The 7,500-nt window shown below is 69.4% G+C and overlaps 4 non-coding genes across 4 annotated transcripts; all 4 read left to right on the top strand.

Annotated features, from left to right (window-relative positions):
* The first annotated feature begins 1,100 nt into the window (after nucleotides 1–1,100).
* Nucleotides 1,101–1,219, top strand: LOC148109826 (5S ribosomal RNA). Its single transcript, XR_015725067.1, has one exon. It is a non-coding gene; the product is annotated as a 5S ribosomal RNA (ribosomal RNA).
* A 1,944-nt stretch (nucleotides 1,220–3,163) lies between these two features.
* Nucleotides 3,164–3,282, top strand: LOC148109825 (5S ribosomal RNA). Its single transcript, XR_015725066.1, has one exon. It is a non-coding gene; the product is annotated as a 5S ribosomal RNA (ribosomal RNA).
* A 1,926-nt stretch (nucleotides 3,283–5,208) lies between these two features.
* LOC148109824 (5S ribosomal RNA) lies at nucleotides 5,209–5,327 on the top strand. Its single transcript, XR_015725046.1, has one exon. It is a non-coding gene; the product is annotated as a 5S ribosomal RNA (ribosomal RNA).
* Nucleotides 5,328–7,265: 1,938 nt separating this feature from the next.
* On the top strand, nucleotides 7,266–7,384 carry LOC148109823 (5S ribosomal RNA). Its single transcript, XR_015725065.1, has one exon. It is a non-coding gene; the product is annotated as a 5S ribosomal RNA (ribosomal RNA).
* Nucleotides 7,385–7,500: the final 116 nt, after the last annotated feature.

The following is a 7,500-nucleotide window of genomic DNA, read 5'->3' as shown; positions in this document are numbered from 1 at the left end:
CCAGAAAATAAAGGACGGGGCAAAAGAAAGAATGCCTCGCACGCCCCCACGCCAGAGGGGTGCTGGGCAGGAATGGCCGCCCATCGGGATTCCCGCCACCTGGGCTGCAAGTCCTCGGGCTCCGAGGGAGGGCTCCTATGGCAGCTCCAGGGCGCGGCCGCCTTGCCCAAAGCGCGCCCAAGCGCGACCGCCCTCCCGTGGGCTAGCTGCCGCGCCCACACAGCGTCCTGTGTGTCCCTGTGTGTGGGTGTGTGTCACCTGTGTGCACCTGGGTCTCTGTCCCTGTCCCTGTCCCCGTCCGCATCCGGGTCGGGGTCTGCGTGTCTGTGCTGGGGTGTGAGAGGGTCTGTGTGTTGGATAATCTAATCTCTCTCTCTCTTTCTCTCTGTCACACACACAGACACACACACACACACACACAGAGACACACAGACACACACACACACACACACACACACACACACACACTCTGTCCCTCCCCGTCTCTCCCGTCCAGTGTGTCCCCTAAGTGTTCCCCCACTCCGTGTCTCTCTGTCTTTCCCTGTGTGTCTGTGTGTCTGCGTATTGCGAGCCGGCCCCTGGTGTCTCTCGATCAGGTCCTGGTGTCGCTGGGTGGGGAGGGGAAGGGTGGCGGAGGAAGGGCCACGGGGTTGGGATGGTGATGATGGTCTGTGGTGGCGCCCGAGGCTTCCGGTGGGCTTTGAGCCCGGCGGCGGGGAGAGGAGGAAAGGCCAGTGGGCGGGTTGTGCTCCCCGCGGAGGGCGGGGGGGTTGGGGGGCGCTCTGAGAACACCTCGGGCCTCGCCCCCGGCGCCCCGACCCACCCCGTTGCCATCCCGGGAGCCAAGCGGCGGCGCGGCAGGAGAGTCCCGGGACGGGAGAGCGCGCGGACTTCCGCGGCTCCAGGGTGCCGGAGGCATCTTGTCCCCTGGGCGTGCTGGCAGGCAGGCAGGCAGGCAGGCAGGCAGGCACCAGGCACAGGCCAGGCGAGGAGGGCTGACAATCGCTCGGCAGGGGCTGGGCTGGGGCTGGGGCTGGGGCTGGGGCTGGGGCTGGGAGGGGCGGAGCAGGCTCTTGGGGCACCGAGCGGCAGCCACAGGCGTCTACGGCCATACCACCCTGAACGCGCCCGATCTCGTCTGATCTCGGAAGCTAAGCAGGGTCGGGCCTGGTTAGTACTTGGATGGGAGACCGCCTGGGAATACCGGGTGCTGTAGGCTTTTCTCCTTTTCTTTTCCTTTCCTTGCCCTTCGCCCTCCCTTCCACTCCCTCTGCCGCCAGCGGCCCGCCCCCCCAACCTTGCCCAACCCGGCTCCATTCAAACCCCACGTGCCCCCACCTCACCACAGGCCATGCGTGGTGGGCCCGACCCGCTCGCCACACGCCACACGCCACACGCGCAGCGCAACGCGGAACCCTGGCCCTCTGCGGGTGCCCGTGGCACAGCCAGGCGCCCACAGCCCAGCCCTTCCACCTCCAAGCCCCAGGAACGCCCACAGCCTATCCCGGGGTGCGGGCTGGGGGCTGGTGTGCAGGGCGGTGGGCGCTCAGGGGGCGGCGCGAGCGGAGGCGGAGGCGGAGGCGGCGGAGGGGGGTGGAGGGAAAGCGGCCCGGGCGAGAGGAACCGCGGGAGCCCCGGGCGGGCCGTGACCCCGCCTCTGCAGGCGTGCGCTCCCTGGGTTCTCGGCCTCCTCCCTGCCTCCGGGCCCTCTCCTCTCCCGAGCCCCTAGCAGTTCGCTTGGGCCGCCCGCCCACCGCAGCGCCCCGGGCCAACCGCCTGCCGGCCCCGCCTCCTGCCTGGGCCCGCCTACACCTTCTCCCCACCAGCCCTGGGCTGCGCTCCCGCCAGAAGGGCATGGCCCTCCTTCGCACCGGTCACCGTCCCTTTGCCCCTGGGCCCGGGCGTCCGTGCTCCGTGCGCACAGGACACGAGATGGCCAACCGCCCGGGGCCTCAGGCCCCGTGGGCACCCGACTCCGCGCCCCGTCTCAGCGGAACAGCGAGGCTCGCTCCCTCAGCGAGACCCCGGGGCGCCCCGCACCACGGCCACAAGGGCCACCAGAAAATAAAGGACGGGGCAAAAGAAAGAATGCCTCGCACGCCCCCACGCCAGAGGGGTGCTGGGCAGGAATGGCCGCCCATCGGGATTCCCGCCACCTGGGCTGCAAGTCCTCGGGCTCCGAGGGAGGGCTCCTATGGCAGCTCCAGGGCGCGGCCGCCTTGCCCAAAGCGCGCCCAAGCGCGACCGCCCTCCCGTGGGCTAGCTGCCGCGCCCACACAGCGTCCTGTGTGTCCCTGTGTGTGGGTGTGTGTCACCTGTGTGCACCTGGGTCTCTGTCCCTGTCCCTGTCCCCGTCCGCATCCGGGTCGGGGTCTGCGTGTCTGTGCTGGGGTGTGAGAGGGTCTGTGTGTTGGATAATCTAATCTCTCTCTCTCTTTCTCTCTGTCACACACACAGACACACACACACACAGACACAGAGACACACAGACACACACACACACACACACACACACACACACACACACACACTCTGTCCCTCCCCGTCTCTCCCGTCCAGTGTGTCCCCTAAGTGTTCCCCCACTCCGTGTCTCTCTGTCTTTCCCTGTGTGTCTGTGTGTCTGCGTATTGCGAGCCGGCCCCTGGTGTCTCTCGATCAGGTCCTGGTGTCGCTGGGTGGGGAGGGGAAGGGTGGCGGAGGAAGGGCCACGGGGTTGGGATGGTGATGATGGTCTGTGGTGGCGCCCGAGGCTTCCGGTGGGCTTTGAGCCCGGCGGCGGGGAGAGGAGGAAAGGCCAGTGGGCGGGTTGTGCTCCCCGCGGAGGGCGGGGGGGTTGGGGGGCGCTCTGAGAACACCTCGGGCCTCGCCCCCGGCGCCCCGACCCACCCCGTTGCCATCCCGGGAGCCAAGCGGCGGCGCGGCAGGAGAGTCCCGGGACGGGAGAGCGCGCGGACTTCCGCGGCTCCAGGGTGCCGGAGGCATCTTGTCCCCTGGGCGTGCTGGCAGGCAGGCAGGCAGGCAGGCAGGCAGGCACCAGGCACAGGCCAGGCGAGGAGGGCTGACAATCGCTCGGCAGGGGCTGGGCTGGGGCTGGGGTTGGGGCTGGGGCTGGGGCTGGGAGGGGCGGAGCAGGCTCTTGGGGCACCGAGCGGCAGCCACAGGCGTCTACGGCCATACCACCCTGAACGCGCCCGATCTCGTCTGATCTCGGAAGCTAAGCAGGGTCGGGCCTGGTTAGTACTTGGATGGGAGACCGCCTGGGAATACCGGGTGCTGTAGGCTTTTCTCCTTTTCTTTTCCTTTCCTTGCCCTTCGCCCTCCCTTCCACTCCCTCTGCCGCCAGCGGCCCGCCCCCCCAACCTTGCCCAACCCGGCTCCATTCAAACCCCACGTGCCCCCACCTCACCACAGGCCATGCGTGGTGGGCCCGACCCGCTCGCCACACGCCACACGCCACACGCGCAGCGCAACGCGGAACCCTGGCCCTCTGCGGGTGCCCGTGGCACAGCCAGGCGCCCACAGCCCAGCCCTTCCACCTCCAAGCCCCAGGAACGCCCACAGCCTATCCCGGGGTGCGGGCTGGGGGCTGGTGTGCAGGGCGGTGGGCGCTCAGGGGGCGGCGCGAGCGGAGGCGGAGGCGGCGGAGGGGGGTGGAGGGAAAGCGGCCCGGGCGAGAGGAACCGCGGGAGCCCCGGGCGGGCCGTGACCCCGCCTCTGCAGGCGTGCGCTCCCTGGGTTCTCGGCCTCCTCCCTGCCTCCGGGCCCTCTCCTCTCCCGAGCCCCTAGCAGTTCGCTTGGGCCGCCCGCCCACCGCAGCGCCCCGGGCCAACCGCCTGCCGGCCCCGCCTCCTGCCTGGGCCCGCCTACACCTTCTCCCCACCAGCCCTGGGCTGCGCTCCCGCCAGAAGGGCATGGCCCTCCTTCGCACCGGTCACCGTCCCTTTGCCCCTGGGCCCGGGCGTCCGTGCTCCGTGCGCACAGGACACGAGATGGCCAACCGCCCGGGGCCTCAGGCCCCGTGGGCACCCGACTCCGCGCCCCGTCTCAGCGGAACAGCGAGGCTCGCTCCCTCAGCGAGACCCCGGGGCGCCCCGCACCACGGCCACAAGGGCCACCAGAAAATAAAGGACGGGGCAAAAGAAAGAATGCCTCGCACGCCCCCACGCCAGAGGGGTGCTGGGCAGGAATGGCCGCCCATCGGGATTCCCGCCACCTGGGCTGCAAGTCCTCGGGCTCCGAGGGAGGGCTCCTATGGCAGCTCCAGGGCGCGGCCGCCTTGCCCAAAGCGCGCCCAAGCGCGACCGCCCTCCCGTGGGCTAGCTGCCGCGCCCACACAGCGTCCTGTGTGTCCCTGTGTGTGGGTGTGTGTCACCTGTGTGCACCTGGGTCTCTGTCCCTGTCCCTGTCCCCGTCCGCATCCGGGTCGGGGTCTGCGTGTCTGTGCTGGGGTGTGAGAGGGTCTGTGTGTTGGATAATCTAATCTCTCTCTCTCTTTCTCTCTGTCACACACACAGACACACACACACACACACACAGAGACACACAGACACACAGACACACACACACACACACACACACACACTCTGTCCCTCCCCGTCTCTCCCGTCCAGTGTGTCCCCTAAGTGTTCCCCCACTCCGTGTCTCTCTGTCTTTCCCTGTGTGTCTGTGTGTCTGCGTATTGCGAGCCGGCCCCTGGTGTCTCTCGATCAGGTCCTGGTGTCGCTGGGTGGGGAGGGGAAGGGTGGCGGAGGAAGGGCCACGGGGTTGGGATGGTGATGATGGTCTGTGGTGGCGCCCGAGGCTTCCGGTGGGCTTTGAGCCCGGCGGCGGGGAGAGGAGGAAAGGCCAGTGGGCGGGTTGTGCTCCCCGCGGAGGGCGGGGGGGTTGGGGGGCGCTCTGAGAACACCTCGGGCCTCGCCCCCGGCGCCCCGACCCACCCCGTTGCCATCCCGGGAGCCAAGCGGCGGCGCGGCAGGAGAGTCCCGGGACGGGAGAGCGCGCGGACTTCCGCGGCTCCAGGGTGCCGGAGGCATCTTGTCCCCTGGGCGTGCTGGCAGGCAGGCAGGCAGGCAGGCAGGCAGGCACCAGGCACAGGCCAGGCGAGGAGGGCTGACAATCGCTCGGCAGGGGCTGGGCTGGGGCTGGGGCTGGGGCTGGGGCTGGGAGGGGCGGAGCAGGCTCTTGGGGCACCGAGCGGCAGCCACAGGCGTCTACGGCCATACCACCCTGAACGCCCCCGATCTCGTCTGATCTCGGAAGCTAAGCAGGGTCGGGCCTGGTTAGTACTTGGATGGGAGACCGCCTGGGAATACCGGGTGCTGTAGGCTTTTCTCCTTTTCTTTTCCTTTCCTTGCCCTTCGCCCTCCCTTCCACTCCCTCTGCCGCCAGCGGCCCGCCCCCCCAACCTTGCCCAACCCGGCTCCATTCAAACCCCACGTGCCCCCACCTCACCACAGGCCATGCGTGGTGGGCCCGACCCGCTCGCCACACGCCACACGCCACACGCGCAGCGCAACGCGGAACCCTGGCCCTCTGCGGGTGCCCGTGGCACAGCCAGGCGCCCACAGCCCAGCGCTTCCACCTCCAAGCCCCAGGAACGCCCACAGCCTATCCCGGGGTGCGGGCTGGGGGCTGGTGTGCAGGGCGGTGGGCGCTCAGGGGGCGGCGCGAGCGGAGGCGGAGGCGGCGGAGGGGGGTGGAGGGAAAGCGGCCCGGGCGAGAGGAACCGCGGGAGCCCCGGGCGGGCCGTGACCCCGCCTCTGCAGGCGTGCGCTCCCTGGGTTCTCGGCCTCCTCCCTGCCTCCGGGCCCTCTCCTCTCCCGAGCCCCTAGCAGTTCGCTTGGGCCGCCCGCCCACCGCAGCGCCCCGGGCCAACCGCCTGCCGGCCCCGCCTCCTGCCTGGGCCCGCCTACACCTTCTCCCCACCAGCCCTGGGCTGCGCTCCCGCCAGAAGGGCATGGCCCTCCTTCGCACCGGTCACCGTCCCTTTGCCCCTGGGCCCGGGCGTCCGTGCTCCGTGCGCACAGGACACGAGATGGCCAACCGCCCGGGGCCTCAGGCCCCGTGGGCACCCGACTCCGCGCCCCGTCTCAGCGGAACAGCGAGGCTCGCTCCCTCAGCGAGACCCCGGGGCGCCCCGCACCACGGCCACAAGGGCCACCAGAAAATAAAGGACGGGGCAAAAGAAAGAATGCCTCGCACGCCCCCACGCCAGAGGGGTGCTGGGCAGGAATGGCCGCCCATCGGGATTCCCGCCACCTGGGCTGCAAGTCCTCGGGCTCCGAGGGAGGGCTCCTATGGCAGCTCCAGGGCGCGGCCGCCTTGCCCAAAGCGCGCCCAAGCGCGACCGCCCTCCCGTGGGCTAGCTGCCGCGCCCACACAGCGTCCTGTGTGTCCCTGTGTGTGGGTGTGTGTCACCTGTGTGCACCTGGGTCTCTGTCCCTGTCCCTGTCCCCGTCCGCATCCGGGTCGGGGTCTGCGTGTCTGTGCTGGGGTGTGAGAGGGTCTGTGTGTTGGATAATCTAATCTCTCTCTCTCTTTCTCTCTGTCACACACACAGACACACACACACACACACACAGAGACACACAGACACACACACACACACACACACACACACACACACACACACACTCTGTCCCTCCCCGTCTCTCCCGTCCAGTGTGTCCCCTAAGTGTTCCCCCACTCCGTGTCTCTCTGTCTTTCCCTGTGTGTCTGTGTGTCTGCGTATTGCGAGCCGGCCCCTGGTGTCTCTCGATCAGGTCCTGGTGTCGCTGGGTGGGGAGGGGAAGGGTGGCGGAGGAAGGGCCACGGGGTTGGGATGGTGATGATGGTCTGTGGTGGCGCCCGAGGCTTCCGGTGGGCTTTGAGCCCGGCGGCGGGGAGAGGAGGAAAGGCCAGTGGGCGGGTTGTGCTCCCCGCGGAGGGCGGGGGGGTTGGGGGGCGCTCTGAGAACACCTCGGGCCTCGCCCCCGGCGCCCCGACCCACCCCGTTGCCATCCCGGGAGCCAAGCGGCGGCGCGGCAGGAGAGTCCCGGGACGGGAGAGCGCGCGGACTTCCGCGGCTCCAGGGTGCCGGAGGCATCTTGTCCCCTGGGCGTGCTGGCAGGCAGGCAGGCAGGCAGGCAGGCAGGCACCAGGCACAGGCCAGGCGAGGAGGGCTGACAATCGCTCGGCAGGGGCTGGGCTGGGGCTGGGGCTGGGGCTGGGGCTGGGGCTGGGAGGGGCGGAGCAGGCTCTTGGGGCACCGAGCGGCAGCCACAGGCGTCTACGGCCATACCACCCTGAACGCGCCCGATCTCGTCTGATCTCGGAAGCTAAGCAGGGTCGGGCCTGGTTAGTACTTGGATGGGAGACCGCCTGGGAATACCGGGTGCTGTAGGCTTTTCTCCTTTTCTTTTCCTTTCCTTGCCCTTCGCCCTCCCTTCCACTCCCTCTGCCGCCAGCGGCCCGCCCCCCCAACCTTGCCCAACCCGGCTCCATTCAAACCCCACGTGCCCC

The sequence above is a fragment of the Ursus americanus genome, chromosome 6 (genome assembly GCF_024610735.1).
Source record: "Ursus americanus isolate L20-20 chromosome 6, mUrsAme1.1.p, whole genome shotgun sequence".
Taxonomy (NCBI): domain Eukaryota; kingdom Metazoa; phylum Chordata; class Mammalia; order Carnivora; family Ursidae; genus Ursus; species Ursus americanus.
This window is presented reverse-complemented; position numbering and strand designations above follow the sequence as displayed.